This window comes from Xyrauchen texanus, chromosome 14 (genome assembly GCF_025860055.1).
Source record: "Xyrauchen texanus isolate HMW12.3.18 chromosome 14, RBS_HiC_50CHRs, whole genome shotgun sequence".
NCBI classification, from domain to species: Eukaryota; Metazoa; Chordata; class Actinopteri; order Cypriniformes; family Catostomidae; genus Xyrauchen; species Xyrauchen texanus.
The window spans coordinates 1,024,100-1,051,985 of NC_068289.1; the positions used below are offsets into that span (position 1 = coordinate 1,024,100).

The 27,886-nt window shown below is 38.8% G+C and overlaps 1 pseudogene; it reads right to left on the bottom strand.

Annotated features, from left to right (window-relative positions):
• Positions 1-407: 407 nt before the first annotated feature.
• On the bottom strand, positions 408-27,886 carry LOC127654978 (GTP-binding protein 8-like; annotated as a pseudogene).

The following is a 27,886-nucleotide window of genomic DNA, read 5'->3' on the forward strand; positions in this document are numbered from 1 at the left end:
ATTACCCCATGTGACTCTACCCTCCCTAGCAACCGGGCCAATTTGGTTGCTTAGGAGACCTGGCTGGAGTCACTCAGCACACCCTTGCAACTCCAGGAGTGGTAGTCAGCATCAATACTCGCTGAGCGAAAAATCAATCTAACCATTCTAACTGAAGTGAATTTACAAAAATCTTATTTGAATCTGATTTCAAGAAACAGATGAATGTGGTTAAGAAATTATTTCAAAAAATTTATTCATTTACTTTTTCTTTCTTTCTTTCTTTCTTTCTTTCTTTCTTTTTGCTGTTGGCAGAATACAAAAAGCCAACAGGCTAAATGGATTTGAGTAAAAGAAGAAGAATTTTTGCTGCCTTGTTGGTCATCTAGAATGAGACGTGAAGACACCAGTAATGATGGCTAGTACTCTCATGACCTCTGCTGGACAGTCATGATAAGAGCATGAATAACATTCACCATGTAAGGCAAAGTGAACTCCTCACACATCTCCAGGACAACTAAATCTGCCTTCTGCAGGTCTGCTCTACCATCAACCAGTAAGAATGTTGCCACCAGACTAGAGACACATCAATAAGACAATTCAAGGAATTGTAATCAATTCAAGGATCAAAATTAAACCAACATCATAACACCATATATATTTCAACGATGGCTGACATAAATCCCCAACCACAACACAGTGTGAGAAACTTCATCATCTAATAATGATACATTTTATTTGTAAATCACCTTTTATACATAAAGTGCAACTCAAAGTGCTTCACATATCAGACATTAAAAGTCAAAGAAAGCGATTTCATAAAAATTACACAAAAATTTTATAAATATAAATAAAATATTAAATACAAATAATAATAATAAAAAGTAAAACATAAAAGTAAATCAAGAAAACTAGAAATAAAACATTTATAAATTCATACAGAGTTTTTAAAAAAAAAGTGTGGATGCTTGTAGCCTGTCTAAGTTTAATTGGTTTCGGTGAAAGCGGAGATTTATAGTAAAAATAAGATTGAAATATTGATAGCACCCAAAGTGATTGCATTGCTTCAGAATTAAACTACTGGAGTTGTGTGGATTGCTTTTATGCTGCCTTTAACTGCTTTTTGACCGTCAAAGTATTGACCACCATTCACTTGAATTGAAAGGACCTACAGAGCTGAAATATTCTTTTAAAACTCTTAATTTGTGTTTAGCAGAGTCGAAAAAAAAGGATACATATCTGGGATGGCATGAATGAATAAATTATGAGAAAATGTTTAATTTGGGTGACCTATCCCCCAAGCAGCTAAAACAGGTCTCCTGGATCTTGTAAGCACTCTAGCTGCAGCATTTTACACTAGTTGTAGTTTATCTATCTGTAGTTACAGTTTTCCCAAAGAACTGTATAGATAAACTACAAATAGTATAATAATAATAATAATATGCATTACAATAGTCAAGGTGAGGAAAAATGAAAGCGTGACTCTTTGTAGTTGTAGTGTGAGCTTCTTTGCATCACTTTCAGTACTTTTTGTACACAACACAAGAACACATGTTAAATGTTTATTGGGTAATTATTAGTTGTGAGTTTTATGGATCAGATAACGTTAAATGGAATAAACCACAGCAACATAAACTTCAGGCTACATTTGACGCTCTTGAAGATATGGTTCCACCATCTCTACCATGTCCCGTGGGGCCATGTGCCCATACCCCGGAATGTCCACTAGAGTAAAAGCCTTTCCCACAGCAAAGAAATTCAGCTTTTTGTGTGGCCCTGTTTAAATGTGGGAAGATGGAGTTCAACCATGAGAAAGAAAAATCACAAATGAGATTTGTGATTTTTCTGCTATAGAGCAATGAGGTAAAATGAAGAGCAAACGAGACAGTCCTGCTCCTTAAACTAATAACGGGCAGGTGATGTAAAACACTCAGTAAATGAAGGAGAACAACTATCTCACAGGATTTTTAGAGACCCACACATCCGCCTCTGGAGCAAGAGAGAACAAGCTGATGAGAGATTTCCCCACATTACTCCTGCCAAGAAAACACACCGGTAACTCAGTGTTTCCCAACTCTTTTCTGCCACGGCACACTTTTTACAACTAAAAAATTATACGGCACGCCACTATCCCACATTAGCTAAGCGTCAATATTTTTCCTTTTCAAGAACTTGTCCATGTTTTCTGTCCGTCTTAGTAGTGTTTATTTGTAATGTTTGAAATTCAGCTAAAAAAAAAACAAGTCACATACTGTGCTTGCGTTAGACTTTCTCAACATCTGTCATTTTGACGGACAGGGTCGTACAAATTCCGTCAAAATCTATTATTACCTGTCATTTTAATTTTCATATTTTAACTATAACAAGACATTTAATAGCTTTTATTTTCATTCACATTTTCATTTTTAATCATGAACTTACAGGACGAGCATATAGCAGATTGTGTATTTATTTATTTATGAAGAGGATGAACAACAGAGACACCACACGAAACAGATGAATGTTTTTTCCCACAGTGACAGCGGAGGCTACTAAACCACAACATATGAACAACACAATATTACAAAAAACAAATACAATTACAATATGAACAAAACACGTAAAAAATGAACTGTACAGAACTCAATTGACAACTCAAACCTTCCTCCTGGTCCGCATCGACTTAAACTGGGTGCTCGCCTGTGCGTAATCAAATGCATAAATGGAGACTGATGCTGAGGCAATTGTCATTCGATTCTGTGTCTTTGCCTCAAACAGACGACTTCTCGTGGCAGTTTTAATTTGGTTCTGGAGGCTGAGCCCAGCGTCAAGCACCGCATCGCCCTCCACATGACACGAGTTGCAGAAATCGTCACAGAGTGGCAATTTTACGAGTTTTGCCACGTATAATAGCGGGAGGTGTGCACAATAAACATTGAAAACATGTATTTATAAGAGATAAAAAAAGCTTGCAGTTGCTTTGATAGCAGAAATAAAGGACTCATTTATGTTTAGAAGCCTTTTCTTGGTGAATTAAAAAGAGTTCAATAACTGGGTTCTCTGATATTCATAAACGATAAAGTAATATTTCAATTAATTTGGAGCAAATTGGAGCTCGCTCCCATGAGCGACGATCACAATGTATGAAATATCAAAGACGTGATCTGAAAGAATCGCTGATGCGTCGCCGATGTCAGCGAGATATCTAGCATGTTAAATATCTGGACCCGTCTGCGATTCCACTCGTGCAATGTGAAATATGTTTTGACTGAATACAACAGCAGCGTTGAGCTACAGCCAATGAGAGAGCAAGAAACGGGCGGGAAGTTTCAGTGGGAGGAGTCCTGATGTATCTGCAACAGAACATCAACTAGCGGCTGCGGTATCAAGAAAGTCTCATTGGACCGAATAAATCATATACCCTGACGAAACAAAATGTATTGCAAGCAAAATTTGAATAATTAATTATTAAATCAACATTATTAGAGAGCTTTTTCTTGGTATTAGACCTCCTTGGGTTCTGGCTTTCGTTAGTGGACGTGTTTTTAAAATGTCCATTGGTATTATTAGTGGAATGCCATATAATGTATGATGGGCATATGGTGTCTTATTTATTGTGAAACTGTGTTTTCTTGATGACATGAATCGCACTGAAGGCCTAGACTTAAAATGCATGGGGCGTGGCTGGTAAAACATATAAACAGGGATTCTGTGGAAATTCTGAAAGCCTGATGGGGTGGAGCTCAGACTCATGCGCTGCTTCGGCTAAGGAACATGGCTTTGGGCATGCAATTTGTGACACTTTGTCACACAAGTTGTCACACTTTGCTTGTAAGTATCGAGGAATAAATTCTGATTGGATTCGTTTTTTGTTTTTTGCTATTCGTTAGTAGATTAATTAGGAGTGGAAATCAATTGAAAATACATCGATTGTAAAAGGTCAATGATTTTTTATTAGACATGTTACACCAGCAGAGAAGTCTTTGCTGACCCTGAGAAATCACCACTGACAAACACGCATAGCAAACCTGTGAAACAGTTTGGCATGTCTAGTTGTACAGTAGCCCCAAAAAGTTCTTCAACCACACTAAATGAAGTACTGTATGAATTTCAATGAATCAGATATCAAAATATTAAATCAAGTGGCATCCGCAAACAAAAGACGCTAGACCTTTTCTCATAAATAAATTCAATTCTCTGAGCTATTTTTGCTATTTATTTTAACCAACTGATGCCAAGATAATTTTTTGTGTATGTACTATCTTTCTTTAAAAGAAATGCCTCTTGATTTAATATGATGTAACTTCATGCAATGCCATGAATGCACTTTTACATTTTACATTACATCAATTCATTTGGCAGACGTTTTAATCCAAAGCGATTTACAAAAGAGGAAAACATCAGCGAATCATCTTAAGGAGACAGTGGTATGAAAAGTGCCATATTACAGAGTTTCACTAGCATCAGATTAGCATTCAAAACACATTAAATTGCAACAAAAATTATTTTTTGTTAGTGACTAGTTAAGTGCTTTTGAAAAAGATGCATTTTAAGTCGTTTTTTGAAGACAGAGAGTGAGTCAGCTTCACGGATGGAGTTGGGAATGTCATTCCACTAACGTGGTATGATGAAACTGAAAGTCCAGGAAAGTGTTTTGGTGCCTTATGTGTTGGCACAGCCTTTATCCTCAGCATTGTGTTGATGTTCATTCAGGGTGACAAGTGTTGCTTGCTGAAGTAATATTTTCTGTCATACTGACATCTGCTTGTTTATTGATGTCTGAAGTTTAAATTTGCCCACTCACATTATGACAAATTTCCATCCATTGGGAATTTGGGATCTTGAGTAGTTTGACCCTTCATAAAAAGAGGGATCTTTACATATGTGTGTATATACCACAAGTCCAAAAAATATGCAGGTTAAGTGAATTGGAGACTTTAAATTGCCTCGTATGTGTGAGTGAGTGTCTGCTAGCCATTGCATCAGGAAGGGCATTCAGCATAAAACTATGCCAAATCAAATATATATGTGAAGTGGACCCTGCACCCACACAGGACAAAACGCTAGGAAAGAAGAATGTATATATATTTATGCATTTGGCAGACGCTTTTATCCAAAGCGACTTACAGTGCATTATTACAGGGACAATCCCCCCGGAACAACCTGGAGTTAAGTGCCTTGCTCAAGGACACAATGGTGGTGACTGTGGGGTTAGAACCTGTGACCTTCTGATTAACAGCCCTGTGCTTTAGCCACTACACCACCACCACTTGTACCACTAGCACAGGGCTGCACCCAACACCTTTGCGAGATTCTACAATCGCTGGGTTGAGCCAGTCTCGTCCCATGTTCTTTCAGGTATGGGCAGGTAAGTTTTGTTACACGGACAGCTGGTGTATCGGTTGTGAATAGTGCCTTTCCCCTCCAAGGTAGATGTAGCCATGCAGTCTTTCTTCCCTGTGTGTTCCCAACTTGTGAACCCTGGATGCTCTTCCACCTAGCCCTCTGACTCAAGAATTCAGCTGAGGAATCCGTAGTCAGACCCAGTAAGTGTGCTAACAGGCCCTGGACTGGGGTAAGTGTTCCACAGGTCTCGGCTACTCCTGTGTGTATTTTCAACGATATAGTCTTCCTTCTCTGTTTCGGTAGACCCACGTCTCCCTTGGAAGAGTATCCTCTGCCCGGCTTCTGTGCTTGTAGAAATCCTCCTTCCCCACGAAGGGTCAGACCTACCACCGCATCTCTCCCATGTGTGGCCCGGTGGGCCCATATGACGTATCCGCCACTTTCATGAACTGTACCGCTGTAATGTCTGGGAACTTGTCTTGGCTCCTCAGTGCAAAACCTGACTGAATCCACATTCCGATCTCCCTTTTATACCCATATGTCGGGGAGAGTGGCATGCAAATTCAACTCGCCAGTTTCTCATTGGCCTTTTCCCAAAGATCTGAAGGTGGATCAGGATCCCAAGAATGACCCCTAGTGTCACTATTCGACACAACGTCTTGTTCCCTCCATCAGGAAACAGAGATTACGACAGTAACCGAGACGTTACTTGTCACAGCACCTAAAATACACATATTTCCTAATGCATGCATGAATGTACATTTTAACCTAACATCTTCATGTTGGAAAAAAAGCTTTTAGACACTTTATTTGTCATCTACTGCGCTATAGAGTACAGTGCTTCTTTTTTAGTGCTTCTATTAAAAAAATCTGCTCATCGCGTTTGCAGTGGTTATATGGATGTTTCAAAGTTATGATGATTTTCACAGCGGATGGCCCATTTTCATGATTTTTGCTTAGGGCCCCACAAACTCACGGGCTGGCCCTGGTTATAAGTGATATTGATAATGATATTTCAGCTATTCAGTCAGCAACATCAGACACTAATTGACAAATGTGACATTTGCTGCTTGAATTAGTGCAACAACATTACTTAGTATAACATTATACTTATATATTTTCCCCCAATATGCCTTACAGCAACATTCTGAAAAAATATTTCCAAGAAATGCACCTGTAAACTGTGTACTGAGATATTTGCACTGACATATCTGTCCCATCAATGTCTTAAGTTATAGTTCCTCCTTTAAATCTGCTCCAGTATCTCAAGAATTAGAACTTATGAGCACCTTTTTCAGATCTAATTGCCTTCTTGTATTCTGAAACACACACCTAAAACAAATACCATTTAATAATAGATTATAGTCAAATAGTGGTCTAGTTCCTGTCCCTTCATCTGAGAGAAAACAAAAAACATTTTGTGCAACAGCATGCAATTGTTAATTTTTAAATTACATGCATACATTATAGCACATATTATGTGAAAGATTAATTAAAGGGGCTCTTTCAGGGCAGCTGACCAGCAGCTATAAAATGTAACAAGAGTGAATCACAGAAACTCACAAATAAAGCTGAAGTATTAGCCAGGATGTATTTATTCAAATGTATAATGAGCAGGCAGAACTAGAGCTAAAGTAGTTTTATTCCTCTTCTAAGCTTAAAGTCTTAAAAAGTAATGGTGACTGACACACAGACAATCAAAATGCCTGACATTTCATTGCTACAGTCAGCGAAAAAGAGGCATTTATGGGGACACTTATCACCCACCACCATCTAACCTCCAAGTGTTTATAGAGCTACAGTAAGAGTGAAGTTAGAGCTGATCCTGGAACAGCCTCACCTACCCTATTCAAGTGTTGGCCATTACTGCATAAACCACCAAACTGATGTGAGATCAGTAACTGGGCCACCTAACCTAGCAGCATTTATAGAACTTTTACAAAATTCCAAAGTGGAATAGCAATATAAATCACCGAAAACTACTATAACCATAAAATGTATTGGAGAAAGAATAATGACCTGAACTTATCAATTTCTTATGAAGGCACAAACCACATTACCTCTCTCACTGACTTAACACTAAACCCAATATACTGTTATACAGGTCACAGTGATGGAGAGAGAAATGTGAGGTGTGGAAAGAGAAATGGATAAATGGAAAGTCTAATAGAAAGAAATGACAAGGAGTCAACATTTTTTGTTTGTTTTTTCATTGAGCACAGGAGTAAAAAATGAAGGAAGAATACAAAATAGAAGATGGAAAGACTTGGATGGAGGCACGTTAAGAGGGAGATCCAGTGTAGGAGAAATAGATGGAATAGTTTGGAATGGGCAACTAGCATACTGCTCATTGAATACTGCACAGTATACACTCACTAAGCTCTTGATTATGATGACATGTAAACCTACACTGTAAAAAATGTCTGTAATGCTACAGAAATAAAATTTTAATTGATTAACGAATATTAACTGTAAAATATACAGTACATTTTTTATATATATATTAAAAGACAATACAATCGTTTTTACAATAAAATGTTGTCAAAATTACATTTTTTATATGTAAAAAGTAAGATTTTCCTGTAATGATAAAAATTTACATTATGTTTAACAAGAGAGTACATGTACTTTTTACAGTAAATTATTGTTAAAATTACAGTAAAAAAACAAATGTAATAGGGTGTTCCTAGAATTCCCTGCATGACCCATTACATTTCATTATATTTTATGGGAATAGTTATGTTGAATCTTATTTTTAATATCAGTTATGTACTTTAGGTTGTTCTGTATATCTGATGTAGTTTAGTTAATGTTTATTGCATTACATTAATTTCATATGTGTTCCCCTGATGGTGTTTAGTGTTTGTGTGAGTGACACTGACCAGCGTGGTCATGTAAATTACAACCATTTTAAACTGTAAAATTAACAGGTTGTTCTTTAAAGTTGTTTACATATTTACTGTATTTTTTACATAATTTTTCTGGCAACCACAGCTGGCAGTTTTTTTTTTTTGGTAAAACGTATGTACTTATTGTACATAAAAAAGGGCGACCCTTGGTGCCATTACATCGACACAATGTGGAGTGAGTGACAGATAGGGAAACATGTACGTATATATTGTGGTTACTATTATTTTACAATAAAAGCCATGGTTAAACTATAGTTACTGTTATAAAAAAATAATGGTTATTTAAGGGCAAAACTGTTGAAGTGTTTACCAAATAGATTATTCTTTGTATTTGGCAGTAATATATATATATATACTGAAACCATGACCCTTAAACTGTGATACAAACCCAACCGTGAGAAATTAGAACCGTTGCACCCCTACTGTATTCAGACACTGTATTGATCATCATATCAATTAATTGATTCGATTGTAGTATTTTACATAAATGGACAACACACTGTGCTATATTTTAAAGAAATATGTTTTCATAAAGGTAAAAACAAGATTACAGGGGGCTGATTTAGCACTTTTTTTATTTGTAATGAATAATGAAGTTAATGAAACACTGCTGCACAGCAGAAAAAGTCATTTTAAGATACCTAAATATAGGACTGGCAGAGAGAGAGTGAGGTCATTTCTGCCACTTAGTTTCAATCACAAGATCAGTGAACGAATCATCTGTTGTGTCAATTGGAGCAAATCATATCAAGTCAGATAGGAATACATACATTTGAATAAGGAACATGCTCATTTTCTCTAAACAAATATCTTTGGGATCAGTCCAGATTTGTGGTTTTTTTCAATTCTATAGAAAGGTGACAACAAGAGGCAGCTGTCATACTCACACCCATGCACAATGTTTTACACCCAAACATAAGACTAGCACATAATACTAGCACATAAGACATTGAGTGATGTCCGCCCTGACCTCTCCTTCCCTCTCGTATCATTTGCATGTTAAACGTTCTGTGTTCTTTCACTCAGGATTGTGAACGACACACAAAGAGACGCCTGCCACCCTGAACGCCTCTGCCTCACCCTAGTTCTGTTTGTGTGTGTTTGAAAAATAAAGCCTCAGATGACTTCACACAAATCCGAAGGGTAAATTGTTCAAACAGCTTAAGAGACTCACAGAATGTAACTTCCATCTGACACATGGGTGTAAACGACACATTCAGACCGCTAAAATTACACACAGTGACACAAGACAAAGCCACAGGTCAACATGATGAACACATGCATCTAATCTCAGACACAAAGGAAGACTTCTGCTCTTCTCTCACACTCCAGGCAGCGTTTGCTTCCTCTTTGTGTGTTTTAGTAGAGGGGTGGTAAAAGAGAGGGTACTAAAACTGATAACCAGCTGGTACTGTTCAATATTGTGCCACAGTCTGGCTGTGTTCAGAATACTGCGTGGAATAGGCTACTGCCTACATCCAAACAAGATGTTCTGTGCTCTCTGCTTTGTTGTATACTGCACATTTTTGGCCATTAAAATATTCCATGCATACAGAAAAATGACATGTGCACACTGCCGAAATAATAAAAGTAGTATGGTAGAATCCAATTTTTAACATGTATCTGACTGTATTGTGGCTAAATGAGAGGAGAGGAAACAGAAGGCAGGGGAATAGTAGCCAAAACAGCTACAAAATTGAGGTTGATCATCCATCTCTCTCTCTCTCTCTATGTCTTTTTAATACATGGTAGCATAAATATTTTGGCAGGCAGTGTTTAGAGGGTATTAGAGCTCAGTATTTGGGATATCGATCGGGATCTGTGTGCCAGGATCTGCAGTGAGAAGGGAAAGAGGAGAGGGAGAAGGACTGACCTTAAGACATGAGGTTGAGTTGATAAATAAACAGCAGAAAAGAAGGAAAACAAATTATTTAGCAGCACCAAATATCTCTGTCCCACAAATACTTGTGAAGCTGGACAGAGAGTGAGAGCCATAACCAATGTTATTTTGAACAATTGTATGTGGATAAAATAAAATAAAATAATACAGTCAGTTCAGTGAGTTGAGCTGATCGCACAACCACTCGTCCGTATGTCCGGGGGAGGGACATGCAAATTCTCTCTGCCAAATTCTCATTGGCCTTTTCTCAAGTTCAGAGGTAACCGAGGCCTTCAAGAAAGTCCCCTAGTGTCACTTCATTCGACACAACGTCTCGTTCCCTCCATCAGGGAACGGGGGTTACAACAGTAACCTAGATGGTCTATTGCATACTGTGGCAACTCGCACAGACAATATTAAGCTTCATTTAATGAACCAAACAGCTTTCAGCTGTGTTTGATATAATAACAAGTGATATTCTAGCACCAAATTAGCAATTTAGCATGATTACTCAAGGATAAGATGTTGGAGTGATCCTGGGTCTTCCCCGAGGCCTCCTCCCAGTTGGACGTGCCTGGAACACCTCCCTAGGGAGGTCCCCCTGGGGCATCCTTACCAGATGCCCAAACCACCTCAACTGACTCCTTTCGACGCAAAGGAGCAGCGGCTCTACTCCGAGCTCCTCACGGATGACTGAACTCCTCACCCTGTCTCTAAGGGAGAAGCCCGCCACCCTTCTGAGGAAGCCCATTTCGACTGCTTGTACTCGTGACCTAGTTCTTTTCGGTCATTTAATGAAACATAATGAAAACATTTAATTAATAAAATTAATTTAAACAGAAAACGCATAATTTGTATCTGTAAGACTTTATGCAGTTCTTTTAATCAAGTCATTTTCTGTGTAATTTCATAAAAAAATCTGAGGCTTTTTTTGTTGTAATAGATTATAGTATCGATTTAGTATTGATACCGAGGTACCAGGGCTGGTATTGTACCGAAGCCAAAATTTTGGTATCGGAGCAGTCTGCACTGCAAGCCACTTGAGGTCTATGCAGAGATATAATCACTGTATGAAAAATGCAGTTTGTCAATGGGATAAACCCTTTCCCACATTGAAAACACACCACTTCAAATTAAACAACACCTACAAGCCAACCATAGCCCACTCTCTGATTGCAATTCGCAATTCCCATGCTTGCAAGCCGATTCTAGGTTTAACCATAATCTGTTGACTTTTGCTGGGACCATAGAGCATAACTGCAATCCAGTCACCTGATAATAAGCTCTTGAAAATGCTAGAACATGTGCTTGACTATACTGTATGCCTGGATGTGTGCCTGTTAAAATGTTCTTCTCCATTAGATGATTCAGAGCTGCCATGATCACTAGACAATGTACACAAACCCCCATTTTTAAATAAAATTCCATGACCACCAATCTTTCTGTGATCAATAATACCGTAGCCATAACTGCATCAGATAAATAGTTATCATGTTTGTGAATCAGTGGCAATCTATAATCAGCCTTATTTGCATAAATAGAAGATGTGTTTTCCCCCAAATAAATTCCATCACAGAGTTTAATCCAGACGCTCCTTTGAGTTACAGTAGGACTGGGATCTTTGTTGAGATTCAGGATATTATTGTGCACTGCAGTACAGTTTATCACTGCACACACACTGAGTGAAGCACTATATGTTTTCTATAGTCCCTCAGGGATGTGTTTGAAAGGCTGTTTATCCTCATCTCGAGATCTAGTCACACATGGTCTAGTACAAGAGGACAAGATAAACACAAGGCCCTCACAGCTGGACCAAAGAACACTGCAGGAAATTTCTGGTTCACATACACACAATTCTGAGAGGGTTCCTGGAGTAGGCAGATGTCCGGAGCATGTCCAATACATGACTAATACATGTCCATTGTGATTACCGGATAAAGATGTTTAAAAATCGCTTCGATTTAGATCGATTCACTAATGAAACATTTAGACTGATTTGTGAACTGTTAAATTAGATATTACAATGGCTTGTGAGCAAGTTTAACTTAAAGCTCATTAAATATTTTATGGCTAAAATATGTTATTCTTTGGTCTCACAACTCTTTTCTGTTGCGACCTGACCCAAGACGGGTCAGTCCAGGTTTGTCCAGGATTTGAACACGGAACATCTCGCATCTCAAGCATCATAACTCGAGAATCGTAACTCTTTATTTTTAGGGGTTCAGGCCTAAGGGCTGAAATCATATTGTAATTGTTAGGATTTTTATTATTATTATTACTCTACCATAAAACTGATCGGGCAGAGCAAAACGTAAGGCCTAGAGACTTGAAACTTGGTCAGATGGTTGTAGTAGTGCTTGCTACTCAGAAACACGGACTCGGACAAATCGGTCAATGGGGGCGCTACAGTGATCAAAAACTCGAAACTGCTCATAACTACTAGAACATTTGTCATAGACTCAAGTGCTTTATACCATTGGAATCCTTGGCTCAAACCAAACAAAATGAATATCCCTGATTTCCGAATATAAACATTTTCCACCATCTTGGATATTTCATAAAACCTACTTTTGAGAACTAGTCCTAGGTTTTCGCCCGATCCGATCAGGACCAAACCAGTGTCAAACGATTCTATGGAGTCTCGGTATTAAAAGTTATCAAAACAAGTTTGAACTTTCGACTTGAGCTAACTACGTTATGCAAAAACATCTGAAGTAAGAGTGGCCAATTTTACATAAATTGCTATAACTCTTGAAGGAAATGAGATATCATCAACAAACTTGGCATGTTTATGTCAATCCGTGGTCGCCCAGAAAAGTTGACGCGGTTTTGCCACATGGTGGTGCTATAATACCAAAAAACATAAAATTGTCTGTAACTATGAAACCATTAATCATATTGACTTAAAAATGTGCATACATTGTCTCAGCTGCCATCATTGTCTATATAGACATTCATGTAAGTTGAAAAACATGGCCGCTATCGGCCAATCAAATTTCAGCAGCTATTACACAAGGTTAACAATGACCGATCGGAATGAAACTTGGTGGACATATTTGACACTTGGTCTGAGAGGGTTGTGCAACGTTTTAAATACATTGGCCACTAGGTGGTGCTATATACGATATTTGTAGTTGTTAATGGTTATATATAATGCAGTGTTGTGAAAAAAACTATCCGATTTCATTTCCATCATAACAAAATTTTTTATGAGCTAATAATTTTCGAGCTCCTCCTATGTCCGATTCTCATGGAAATTGGAATGTGTCTACTATGAACACTCGTGACAAAAATGTATCAAAGGAATTTTGATTCGTCAAAGCGTTGCCAAGATATAAGCCAATAAATTGGTCAGGTGTCATCCATTTTGTACGTATTGACCAATATCTACCAAATGAAAAGGCCAAATGTTACGAAACTTTATATATACACCTTTAGACAAAAGGACATTCTGAGAATGCATGCAAAGTTGCATTCTAAAATTTCATATATGGGGCGCTAAAAAAGCAAAAAAAATATATTGCATAACTGCAACTGTATAATCAATGAAGTTGAAAATCTTATAGGGGCCTAAGTCTAACATATCCTACAATATCAGTTGGACAAATAAAAAAACATGACCGCCAGCAGCCAATAAATTTAAGCAGCTAATAACATCAAATCTGAATGTCTGACCATTACTAATCTTGAGATATGTGTAGACAGTGTCATAATGAAGCAGTGCACCAAGTTTTATTAAAACTGGACACAAAGTGGCGTTATAATAAGGACATTTATGTTTTCGGCCAATAACTCTGCACCCAAGTTGAATAATCTCAAAATTCCTTTTTCCTCTATTTCCTTGCACTAAGACCTACAAAATGTATATCTTATTTTTATTGCATTTTTAAAAATGTTTCTGCTATTCTAATTTCCTTGAAAAAACATTATTGGTATGCTTCTTGTAGCATATTCTACAATATAACTCAGACAACTAAAAAAACATGGCCACCAGCAGCCAATCAAATTTCAGCTAAATGGCTGTATAAATGGGGTGTAAATTATTGTATATTATCCAATGTTACCTGCCATCATGAAATACATCTAGGACTCCCTAGGTCAATAAATATCAAAGAAAAGTAGAAACTTTAGTTATTTATTTAGTTATTTAGGGGTTGCATTTATAATGTGGGTTTGACCAAGTGAATCCAAAAGCCAATAATTCCTGAAACTTTTTGGGAGATTGGGTGCTTTGTGGCTTTATAACAGTAAAAAAAAAAAAAAAAGGACCACCATAACAATTATCCTGTTTCAGGATCGTCGAACATAAGACATCAGAGTCATATTTAACACCAGTTTGCAAATTCAGCAACTAAAAAAGTACATACACATATACAAATACATACCTTTTTTGCATACTTTAAAATGTCTTAAAAGGAACTCCGAACAACTCCCGACAATGGCTGCTTGCAGTTATATTTATATTTTTTCTTTATATTTCCAGATTTTCCATGACCGTGGGAACTATGAATAGCTGATGCCAAAACCTTTGGCTAAAATTACCTAAATTACAGTAAATGAACACTTATTTTACATATTAGTTACTCACAATTTACAAAAAATATTTTTGAAAATAGAAAATGGGTCATGAAACTCAAGGGGCAGATAACCCTAACATCTATGCCTCTACCAGTGAATTATAGTTACTGGAGTTGAGTCTGGGAAAGGAAATGAGCTTCAGAGATGTGTGAGAGATTTTAAAACAGAAAGGACAGATATAGACAGATGGAGAGCGAGAGAGAGAGAGAGAAATAATAGCAATAACTTTGTTTAGGTAGGAAGGATTTTAGACCAGGAGTCAAAGCTCAGACTGATAGAGGACCTGTAATTACTGCTGTCAGTGAATAGCCTACAGTCACAAATGACTGTACCCATGCCAAAGTCAAAGCTTTCACAACACCAGATTGACACACAATGGTGAGTGTTGGAGGAACAGAGAGACAGAAAAGGGTTGGTGCATATCTTTTGTCACTAAACTTGTCCTGAGAATAAAAAAAAAGGCTTGTGAAGGAGTAGCCATTGCAACCTATGCTATTTTCCATCAAACTTACACATCAAGGGCACTTGGAAGGACAAAACTCCTACTGCACCAATACCCTTCTCCATTTCTAATACTCCAAGCCATTTGGGCTGTTTTAGAAATGTTGGAGGTGACCATAGGTGATGCGATGTGAACCCACACTGCTGTCCAGTGTGCAGCCCTTGGTTCGCATACTATCAATGTGTTTAATGGATATGGGAACATGTGATGCCTGACCCCTGCTGCAGGTTTCAGCATGGGGCTTTTGTATGGGGGACAGGGTATTAGGGCATGTTTGCAGACTCAGGTCATTTGGACTAAAAGAAAACTGTTTTGTGTGTCTTGAAGGGAGAGGTGTAAGAATGGGGAAGTTTGAAATCAGAGGCTGAATTCACAAAAATCTTAAGAAACAAATTAAGAAAGTTCTTAGGATAAACTTTTTGTTTGTTAGAACAACTTAGCTATAAACATTGTAAATTTAAGAACTAAGATAAGAACATTCTTAAGATTAGGGGTTTACAAACTATTATTTTTAACCCTTCCTTGGTCTTGATTTTAAAATGGTTCTAAATGGGTAAGAAAGTTCCAGCAAGACCAAGGAAAAAATAAATCATTGTTAAGAATAATTTTATTCTTAAGAATGTTTCGTAAAGGAGTATAAAATGTTTGTTTTTTTATCAGTCCAACAGGTCTACTTCTATATCAACCAGTGGTGTGCGTTTGGTACAGAGCTACCTGTTTCTTAGAACAATAACATTGAACATCTCCAGTATATGAGTGTGTGTGTGTGTGTGTTTCTTTCTGAATTAACCACTTGTTTCTATGTATGTTAACCCTTATCTCATTGCTTTTCTCTAGGAACTTTGCCATTCCTCTCTTACTTATAGAAAGTGTGCAAAACTGTGTGTAAATCTGCTCCAGGGTGTTTAATCTGCCCCTCTTATCCCCCACGCCTGTCCCAGACATGATGGGATGCTCCCTGTGGCCGCTGTCTTGTTAAGAGCCCTGATTGATTAAAGTAGTCTGGCAAAGCTGTGGAAGACACCCCCCTTTCTCACAGATCTTCACTTCACAACCCATCTGCCTGCTATCATCTTCTTTTCTCACCCCATTTCTCTTGATTGTTCCATGTGTAGGAGGGTAATTCATTTCTTGACTTATGATAAGTCTTTTTTTGTTAATAAAGCAAACTACAAAACATGCCAAGGCCTCAGTCTGCATGTGTAAATTATTTGTGAGTACTCTCCATCTGCAACTTTTAGCATTTATGCCTCTGAAGTTCAGTGAATTAGTTGTGTTTGGTAAGGTTTGATAAGTGAGCGAATACAAAAAAAAAAAAAAATTAAAAAAAATTCTTGTGCACTCAAATAGAGGAATAATTACACAGACAACACAGAAAATGTATTTAGCGGGGAAACATTTCTCTAAAGATCAAGAACATCCTTTTCTCCCCAATTTGGAATGCCCAATTCCCAATGCACTCCAAGTCCTTGTGGTGGCGTAGTGGCTCACATCAATCCGGGTGGCAGAGAATGAATCTCAGTTGCATCCGCGTCTGAGACGTCAATCCGCGCATCTTATCACATGGCTTGTTGAGTGTGTTACCGCGCACGTGTGGAGGATTCACGCTATTCTCCGTGGCATCCACGCACAACTCACCATGTGCCCAACAGAGAACGAGAACCAAATTATAATGACCACGAAGAGGTCACCCCATGTGACTCTACCCTCCATAGCAACCGGGGTAATTTGGTTGCTTAGGAGACCAGGCTGAAGTCACTCAGCACACCCTGAATTTGAATTCTTGACTCCAGGGGTGGTAGTTAGTGTCTTTACTCGCTGAGCTTCCCAGGCCCCCAAGATCGTCCAATTGTAAAGATCTTGACCTAATGAGTTCACCTGAAAACACATATTTTTCTGCTAAATCTAGAATATTCCTCGTGAAAATTATGCTATGAGGTTTGAGAGATTTTAGAATTATTTCTCTCGTGCTTCTCTGAACTTATTACAGTGAAGGAGTCATAGCCAGCAGGAGGCAGTAGGGCTCCACATATTTTAATTTAAAACATTTTGATTCCCCCACCATTTAAATCAACACAGGAGATTTCTGAATGCATTTCCCATTACACATGGCCAAAATCTATGGGGATAATCCCAGCAGGGGGCAGTAGAGCTCCATGAATTTCCTGGTATACACTTTGTATTTGTTTCCTCAGTCACCCTGTGTTGAGAATTTACTGCACAGTATGTGGTCCTCGGTGACTTGAAACTCTAAAGCCTCCATCTAAATCATGCCTCAGTATCCCTCCTTAACCCCAGCATGCTCCTAGATCAAGGCCTTGCTTTTCCAATTTGAGAGAATGCCACAGAGTGACCATGTGGGGGAGTGGTGGAGCTAGGCTAACCTTTCGATGTAAAGCAGGGTGCTGTCTGAATGTCAGAGGGCCAATGTGGGAACAGACAGAGCATATTTGCCTAAAACAGTGAAAGGGAAGGATTTCTCAAAATGGACACCATCCAGGAAATCAACGGTGGGCAGCAATGGATGAAGGAAACATGATAATGAAAACTGATGTTATTCAAAGGGAGCATTTGAAATTTTGCAGTGTAGGTCTAGTAAAGTCAGAGTCATGTATGGAAATGGTGAATGCCAAACATCTGGACCAGAAGACAGGTGGTGAGGAGCAGTTGTTGGATTTTGTTACAATCTCAACATTCACCCAAAAACCAAACATCTATGACTTACTTTCATCTGTGGAACACAAAAGGAGATGTTAGGCAGAATGACCGACCGAATGACTGATGAGACATGACTGATGAGACTACCATACTGCCAAATCTTTTCCCTTTGTTTGTAGTTTGATATATAAAAAAGGAACATATATGTATTCCAGAAACTATACAAGCTGGCGGCTACATAATCTGTATACACTGCGAAAGTGTCTCAAGAGAGGGGGAATGTGAGGCAGAGTTTTGATTAATGGGATCCCGGCGAGAGCGATGAAATGCTGATGGAAATGGATGAGAGGACTATTAAACACAGCGTCTCTAGAGTTGAGTCATATCTACACATAGCCAGCTCTTAAGAGTCGCTCTAAAAAGAGATCGGGTCAGGGTAGATGCATGTGAGGGAGTTCTACACTGCGGCCCAGGGGAGGCCATGGGATGTAAAATGGGATAGCCTGTGCTGGAGATGTAGTTGGATCTGGTTTGCCTGGGTCAGACCTATGCTTTGTCCTCTGTGGGGGTGAGGAGGGATTGGGGTTAGAGAAAAGACAGGCAACAGTTCTGGCCCATGGTAGGCACAGCCATGCTGGGGTAAATCTGCTCTGATCCAGAGGTTGTGTAGCTACAACCTTTACCTCTTGAGTCCAGTCCAGATGCCACAAGAGAGTTAAGGGGAACAAGATTGGGAGGGAGTGAGCGAGAAGAGAGGAGGGGTTGGAGAGAGAAAAAAAACAAGAAGGGCAGGGTGCTCAATAGAGAGAGAGAGAGAGAGAGAGAGAGAGAGAGAGAGAGAGAGAGAGAAAGAGAGGGCATGAGACTTAGAGAGAGTGAGAAAGATTAGTTGTTATTTAGCCACGAATTCAGATTAGTCTGGCGTGAGCAAGACTCTGCAACAGTGAACATGTTTCACTACATGTTGCCCTACACAGAGCTTGTCCATCAATCTAGTATAAATCATCATGTAGTCTAGATAGATTCCAATTGAGCTAATGGGAATGTGTTACTCTTAAAATTAGCAATGTGTTACAAAGTCAAAATGTTTCTCATGATCTAAAACCTATTGATCTTATGCTTAAATTCTTGAAATTAGTTTTATAGACAAATGTAAGTACTTATGTTTGAATTTCATTACTGAAATTGAAATGGGGTTTAATTGGACTGAAGTGTGTGGGGAAAGCAGTCCAACAAGTGGCACAGCACTCATAGGAACTGCTTCAAGACTGTTAGGAAAGCTGGTTGGTTGAGAGAATGCCAAGAGGGGGAAAGTTGTAATAAAAGAAAATTATGACTACTTTGAAGAAGCTAAAATATTAGATAGTTTTGATTTATTAGCATTCTTTGGTGACTGAATTATTTCCACACTTCCATTTGTGTAATTTATTAGCTTTGATGATTTTACTAAAATCTAAAATGTTACAAATAGTAATAGTAAATAATATGTAGGTGTCTGTCATAAAGAATATGACTGGTGCTGTACAGATTGTCTTTTGAAGTCGGAACCTGTGAGAATGAATCTCATGACAACTCGTTAAAATCTGTAGGAGATGGTGAAATAGTCTATATAGTATGATAAGGTATGACTATTATTCTATATTTATGCTTAAGTTTTGTTTTGGATTAGGGGTTAAGCTTGGGCAAAATTGTAATAAGATTGTTTGTTGGTTCCTTTATTTTTCTCTATTGGAGTACCAGCCATATCATGCAATTTCCAATCTCGAACAAATTATCAAGACTTGTCATGATACAGGGTTGGAATGATGGCAAATTTATGTTGTTTTATTACACTGATGGATTAGTAACACCTTTGGTATGTTGCTAGATTGACATCTTAACTAGGAAGTACAGGGAGAGAAGAAACAGGGTTCTATGTGTGTGGGATTGGAATGGGAGGCAGACACCTCAGAAGTTCTTGGATTAATCTGAATTTTAAACTTAAATCATAAAACTTGCTCTGTCCTTCAACCTAACCAAAACCCCAGTCATAAACTCCAACATTAGCCAAGGCAATATTGCAATATGTGATCCAAAAAGTCATTGCAAGTTCCCACAAGTGTGACTGCTGTGGTCTTTGAACTCTGTCCCAGGCTAAACACTCTCCAGGATTACATCTGGAGGCTTGAGCCATGCTTTGAGGACTTGGCTGGACTCTGCGTGGAAGCGAGGGTGCTAAGAGGTTCCCTGGCAGCCAACGAAGGCTGCTGGCTCTAGTGGGGAGCTGACTCACATGGTTGGCAAAATTCTGGATCTTCTCAAACAGACCTCGAAAATTCAAGCCAATGGAAAGAGCTAAACCCTCCTTAAGCAGTGCCCATGCTTTCAAGAGAAAATAAATCCTTTGAAAACACAGCCAACTCAATTTGTAGCTTTTTCAGTTAGATGTCAGAAGCCAAGACAATGACATGACAGACATGTGCTCCTCAGATAGCCCTTTTCCACCAACATGGTTTGGGTGCGGACTCATGGGATGGTGCGAATTTTCAAACTGTTCCACGCATAGAGATAAGCTTGCTGGTCTCTATGCAGGAACCAATTACATCAGGGGATGGATGGTGGGATAATGTTTCGTCACCATGGTAAAGTTTCCCAAACAACAACAGTAGCTACCGTCTTCAGCAATGAGTACTTCTTCGCTCTATAACAACAATAAAAAACCCACACAATTATCAGACATCAAAAGCATTCAGGTAACACAATGAAACGAGTGCTCTACTTGCGATATGGTATTTACTGAGATCTGAGGTAAACTAGAGAGATTGCATAGGAAAAAAAATACTCAATCCACCTTCAATCGGACAATTGACCAAATCATAAACAAATTGAAAAACACTTAAGTACAGGGACCTTAAGAAGGACGTAAGCAAAAGTGACAGTGGACGGAGCAACAATGTTTTGGACTCGGACACCGACCAGCCTGCTAACATACTGAGGCATTGAATTCAGCCAGTAATGCTCGTTATAAACACTGCTGTCCTCTGCAGCTGATCTCAAGTCATTGTTATATTTGCCAACTTTGTTAGCTTTTTTTACACTGATGTCATCTTATTTTGTGCATTGTTTTGTTCTGTAAGGGTATTTTTGACCAGCTACTCACTAAGTTTGGAAGATCACGGCTAACTGTTTCTCAATCAATAATATTATATGCTAAGGCAAAAATCCAAATACAACCATCTGCTACACCAATGTTAATAATGATTCCATTGTAACGGTTTACAGAACTTAGCAATTTCAGCCAAAGTTCATACAATATAATGTAATTGCATTACTTGCTGACTTTTATGTAGATGTGGCAAAATAGATCTTGTTGAGCAAAATAATAATGATGGATTGCATTAATCCGTCTTCCTCAAAAACAAGAGGGAAATCTGTATACAAAGACACTGTGACGTGCCATGTTTGTTTATGTTTGAGGTAGTCACATGAAACTACCACATAGAAATGGGCTCAGCACAAGAACATCGCAAATTCGGTGGAAAAGGGCTATGAGAGTAAAAATTGGAAGTGGAGAATTAAGTGGTGGTTTTGTGGCTACTGGAGACTCATGATCTGAATTAATTATCTCGAAGGAGCACAAGAGATTTCTTAAGACATACTGACCAGTGGTGTTCTTAAAACTTGCTACTCAATGGAATTCCAAAATAATGAAACAACATGCATCATGCATTTACGTTAGCTCAATACCAACAACTCTTCTTCTATTTTAGCCCTTCTGGTTATCTTCTCATGCTGTTTACATCATTATTAAAATATCACAATTATCATAATCAGATATAATTCAGACAAGTCAATCAACTCAGGCAACTGTGCAGACACATCCATTTTTAGATGAGGGTGAATCCAAGAGGAAATTTCCAAACTTCACAATTTTTTTAAAGCGTTATACACATATTTAATATAATAAAATTGATGATTCCAGTCTGGCAAAATGTTAGCATTACATTAGCATTGACAAAGTACTTCCAAGCATTATACATACTAATAAAGTACTGTAACACTGTTAAAGGATGGGCAAGGAGGAGGCGAGGACCGGCTTGTCAACATAAATAATATTTAATGAAAACTTAAAGCACAAACATAAACACACATGACGGACATGCCCGTAATTCTCTCTCTCTCGAACCATCGTCACCGGCCGCCTTTATCCCTCGCGCGCCTCATCAGGCCGATTGGGGACCGGGCGCGCGATATTCCGACCCGGCCCCGCCCCCCTCCGCTCCACACTCCTCCCGGCGTTATCTCAGGCCGGGGTGCCACCGGCATGACGTACACCCCCATCCCTGGGGCGGGGTGTATCTTGCGTCCCGCGTGGTCATCCCCGCCTGCCTCGCCCTGGGAGGAGACAGGAGGGGAAGAAAACAACAAAAAAAAATAGGCGAGGGAAAAGGCCAACACGGTGCGAAAGAGAGAGAGAGAGAGAGAGAGAGAAAGCTCACTCACCGGTTCACTGATGTACCGTCGCGTGGTCCTCGAACACTCCTCCACACTCAGGCGGATGACAGCCGCTCCAACCACGGGCGAACCGGAGTGAAACCTTCAACCCCCAGCAGGCAGAACGGGCCTCCGCTTTTCTGGCAGCAAATGGGGACACTCCTCCACCCCTGGCAGCGGCTCTACCGCTCCAGGCGGTCGGGGTATCCAGTCCCCACTTGCTCCGCGGACAACGGCTGTTCCCCGCATCCGGGCGGTCGGGCTACTCCGTCACCCGGCAGATGGCAGCGACGCTCCCCAGGGTGGACGGCAGTGTCGAGGACTCTGCGACGGGCATCCCTCCTCCTTCCCGGGTTTCGGCACCAATGTAACACTGTTAAAGGATGGGCAAGGAGGAGGCGAGAACCGGCTTGTCAACATAAATAATATTTTATGAAAACTTAAACCAAAAGCACAAACATAAACACACATGACGGACATGCCCGTAATTCTCTCTCTCTCGAACCATCGTCACCGGCCGCCTTTATCCCTCGCGTGCCTCATCAGGCCGATTGGGGACCAGGCGCGCGATATTCCGACCCTGCCCCTCCGCTCCACAAGTACATACTAATAATACAATACATACTAATAAAGGGTAGGGTGTCTGCAGATAATATGAGAATGTTATTTCATTTGACAAGGCTCTATCACACAGAGGGTGCTTAGTTCACTGCTATATTGCTTGATGCAGAGAAGGGTTTTTATATAATAGAATGGACCTTTTTAGCTGCAGTATTGATGAAATATGGTTTTTGGCCCATTTTCAGAGAGTGGATAAAAGTTTTATATACTAAGCCAAAAGCAGCAGTAATAACCAGTAGTCTTATATCACCACACGGACATATGGAACCAGGCAGGGCTGCCCACTTTTCACCATTTTACCATTGCATTTGAGCCTATTTCTTTGACTATTAGACCTGAGCCATGAATAATTAGTCTGTGAGATGGGGACAAAGAACACAAATAACATTGTATGTTTTATTACTTCTCACAAAAATTTCTCTTAGCATCCTAGCTTTCTTTCATCTGTCAAACATCAGAGGAGATGTTTAGGCAGAATATTAGGGGCTGTGGCCAGATTTCTCCAAACATAATTTGACACTTTTCACAGAAAATTTTATTATGCAAGTTGAGGTGTTTTAGCACATTTAAGCTTTGAGTCACTATTTTGACAATCATTGCTGGGGAATGTTACTTTTAAAAAGTAACTTGTTGGAATATTACTACTTCAAGTTACTACTTGAAATTGTAAAAAAAATATTAAAAAGTGACTTTTCATGGAAAGTAAAGCATTGGAAAACTTTAGCATAACTTTTCCTCACCATCTGCCATTCTCACTTCTTTCAGAGCAAAATCGCTATATCCATTCTATACAAATGCATTGCATTGGCATGGCAACCAACATGAATAATAAAGAATAACCAATAACTGTATTATCTAATGCAACAAAGTCCAGCACTGGAACCTGCATCATATGTCATCATATGCAGTGCCCATTGTCAATGCCATTGTCACTTCAACATTTTTTTTTGGAAGTCAGGATCAAATTCAGTGTGGAATGCTAACCTAAACATGTTCAAGGAATGAGAGTGATGAATAAATTATTTAAAAAATCTCAGTGCAGGTTTTTTTTAAATTGATTGAAAAAATGTTTCAGTCAGAGCACGTTACATGCAGTCATACATCTACAGGCACCAGTGGGTTATTGCATACTACTTCAAATGCCTATATGGATATAACGTGAATAAAAGCATTTTTAGTGCAACCAAAATGTCAGAAAAAACTGTTTCTTTAAAAAAATAACACCACTTGTTTATTATAAAACAAATATATGGAATCATTTTAGAAATTAAGACATTTTCTCTGCGCATACAAACCATGTAGGATTTTGCTCGCAGCCGCTGATTCATAGTAATTTTGACCCATTATATGCTATCAGTTATGGCCAGCTAAAACATGGAGCACTTCAGCCACATTTAATATTGAACATACAAGCTCAAGTGCACAGCAAATACACCACTGCAAATTATGAGTACAACTGGAATCCACTGAAACGTTAAGATTTATATTTCTTTACCAGCAATATTTAGCAGTTTTTAAAACATAAAAATGTAGGGTGTCCTGCCCCTTTATCCCTCTCCAGCTCTCACTGTAACAAAACAGCTGTTAGAGATAATTTCCCACAGGTCTCAATCCTTCCCGCTCTTTCTCTCCCGGCCTCGCTCTCCACAGATGTCGCTTGGCCACGCCCACATCAACACAAAGACTAATTAAGCTCTGTACACTGCAGATAAGCATGGCTACACTCTAGAACTACAAAACCCATCATGCACTACTCACTAAGGTTGCAGCGGTATACCGGTTTCACGGTATGAAAATTGACCGTTAATATACCATGTACATTTGCTTATCTACGGTATTGAGAAAAAAATGCAACCGGATGGAGAATCACACATGCGCCTCACATTTCCTCCTTGTCTGCCTGTCAGACTTGTCAACTTGTATCTCACACACACACACACACGCACGCACGCACGCACACGCACGCACACACACACATGCAGCAAATGTCAGAGAGAAGCGAGGCGAGTGGTCTGACATGAGTGTGTGTGTGTGTGTCTGAGTTAAAGCAGTGTTTCTCAACTGGTCTATTCGGACTGGGTCGTGGACAGCAGGGAAAGAACAATGCCACGGTTCTCCCACTGAAGATATTTTGGCGGCCGCACAAGTGATCAACTATTTAGGACTGCCGAGGCAGATTTAATGATAAACTCGCTAACAGCTAAAGGCTTCTCCTCTGCACATTCGCACGAGTGTAACGAGCTCACGATCATGATCTGCGCTTCTCTCTGGTGCTCGCGTGCAACAACCGGGCTTCCCTCGATATTGCGGAGCGCAAACATCAAAACTGATGAGACCAATTTCAATTCTAGGGAGACTTTTCTAGTTTAAAGCGTTACGGAGGAAGTCAAGTCGAACCTCTCAAACAGTAGCAGCCCTGACATGCCAAACAGCACTGAAGAGGAAAAGAGCAACACTGTGCTGTAATCATTACACATCATCACCTTTACAAATTGTTTCAGGATTTTACATGAGTAACTGTTATATTTGGACAAACTGTTATAGTGTCTTATGAAATAATCTAAAGGTAGAATCTATTAAACCTCATTTTATATCAACAGTGGCAGTTTTAAAGTTTCAAGATGTGTTTCAGCTATTACTTATTTTTTCATGAATACTGTAATTTGTTATTATTATTATTACTATTATTTAAGACTAACTACACTGACCTAACCATGATAATGAGGAGCCTTCCCTCCTGTGTAATATGTATAAATATGTAATATTAGGTAACAAATGGGATAATAATGGCCTCATGTAAGTAAATATGCTCTTTAATTTTTAAAGGGGGAGAGAATACTTCCTGTAGATTTTGACATCAACAACAAAAATAATGTCACTTGATGTATTTCCTTGTACTGGAAAACCATGAACAAAACTGCAACATAAAAGGAAAAATGCGACCCAAGATTCATTAAATACAGGTTATGTTTAATCTATGGTGGGTCGCCACTTTAAAATCTGTCCTGAAGCAAATCCAGTTTTAAAGGGACAAACAGGAGCAGCATGTGTTAATTATTAATAATCACAGGATATTACTTTAAAAGCTCACACAGCTGATGTTATTTTTCATTTAGTAGTTCATTTAACATACTATGACATGTAAACTAACATGCTTTAGCTATATTACATGTTATAGTTACATACTATTTTTGTATCATGTTTATAATTCGATTTATTGTTATAATTCTGTTAGCTTTCTTATTTCTTTTTATTTAATTTATTTTCAAAAGGGAGACTTTTTTTATACACATACTTCAATAAAAAATGGTTTCAAGTTTCAATTAGAATAAAAATTTTATAAAAAAATAATATCTTTTTTACAAATAAAATAAAATAACCCGTATACCGTATACCGTGATATTTTCTGAGAAGGCTGTCATACCGTGAAAATCTCATACCGTTTCAAACCTACTACTCACACATACAACAGCATCTCCCACACCACTTGCACACATTTACTTCTGATTTCTCACACTATGTGAAAAGGAGAGGTGTTGAAAAGCAACATGTTACTTCATTTAAAAAGTAACTCAGATTCTATGATCTAAACTATTACAAACAGTGTACTCATTACTTGTTACTTGGAAAAGTAATCTGATTACGTAACATGCGTTACTTATAAAACATTACCCCAAACAATGTTGACAATATCGTACAGATTATCATAACTAGGGTAGTGCATATACTGCATGATCATATTAAACCACAAACCATTTACATGGGAACATTTCCTCAAGTTATTTATTTGACTATTGTAACATTCTGGACAACATTCAAGAGCCCCATTACCATTACCTTCCATCATGTGACTGATGTCTGTGACATCATTGGGGGAACTGGGCTTTCGTTCCACCCCATTATATTGGTTTGATTATAAAGTGGAGTGTGTCATCACTCTCGCCATTGTTAATATTATTCATGACATTTTCTAAGAGTTACATATTTCTCCTTCAATAAACGATTTTCCACATTCCCTGCAGATCTGTCTCTGTTTACTTAATTTCAGCACAATATCAAGACACTATTGAAAGCCATATGTAGAAATCATTTCACGCAACATTCAAAATTGAGGTTGAGAAAAAAGTAGTTCTTTAAAAGTTTACCAGAAACCCCCTAAGGCTGGATTTGTGAGTGGTTTGCTCTGGGGGAAGCTCAGTCAAGAGTGAATGACAAGCCCTGGACAGCTCCATTAGGAAAAAAGATGATGGGGGAGTGGAAAAAGCACTATGTAACAAATGTAATATTTTCTGAACGGAGGAGGAGGCTGCAGGACCTGCTCACAGCTTGAGCGCTTGGCTGGAACTCAAACTGTCCGGTTTGACTAGCAAGCAGGCCAGGGTCTGTTGGTAACCAGCCAAGCCGTAGGTTGACTCGTAATGGTCAGTAGCCAACTTCTCCACGTCACGCTCTATGGCGTATCTGGCCAGCTGTCTCTGAGGACACACAAAAGAGGAGGAATGCTAGTTAGAGGAGAAAGCTTTCTTTAAGCAATGCCTTCATTTAAATAAGCTTGTCAAATATGACGACTCATGGTTAGACCACCTCACATTTCATCTCTGTATCAGGAGAAATATAGTTTCCGTCTACTAAATCCTTCTATTCCTGAGGCAATTTTGAGCAATGTCTTAATGGAAAAATTACATTTTCTACAATGTCAAACCAGTTAAGAAACAAATGATAACTTTAGGGGGAGAAGACAACTAAAACATTATGACTTTAGGTCATTCATTTTATTCCAGGTGTTTAAACCCTGGTTTGAAAACCACAAAGCACACTGCCAGTCAAGGGTGTAGCAGCTGCGGGGGACTTTTGTGTGATTCTGTACCCTGCACTGTGTTTAGCACTGAACTAAATGTCCTTTCTGGTGATAACATTAGGAAGCCAGTTGCCTATATCAGCTCAAACCTGCACATTAAACAT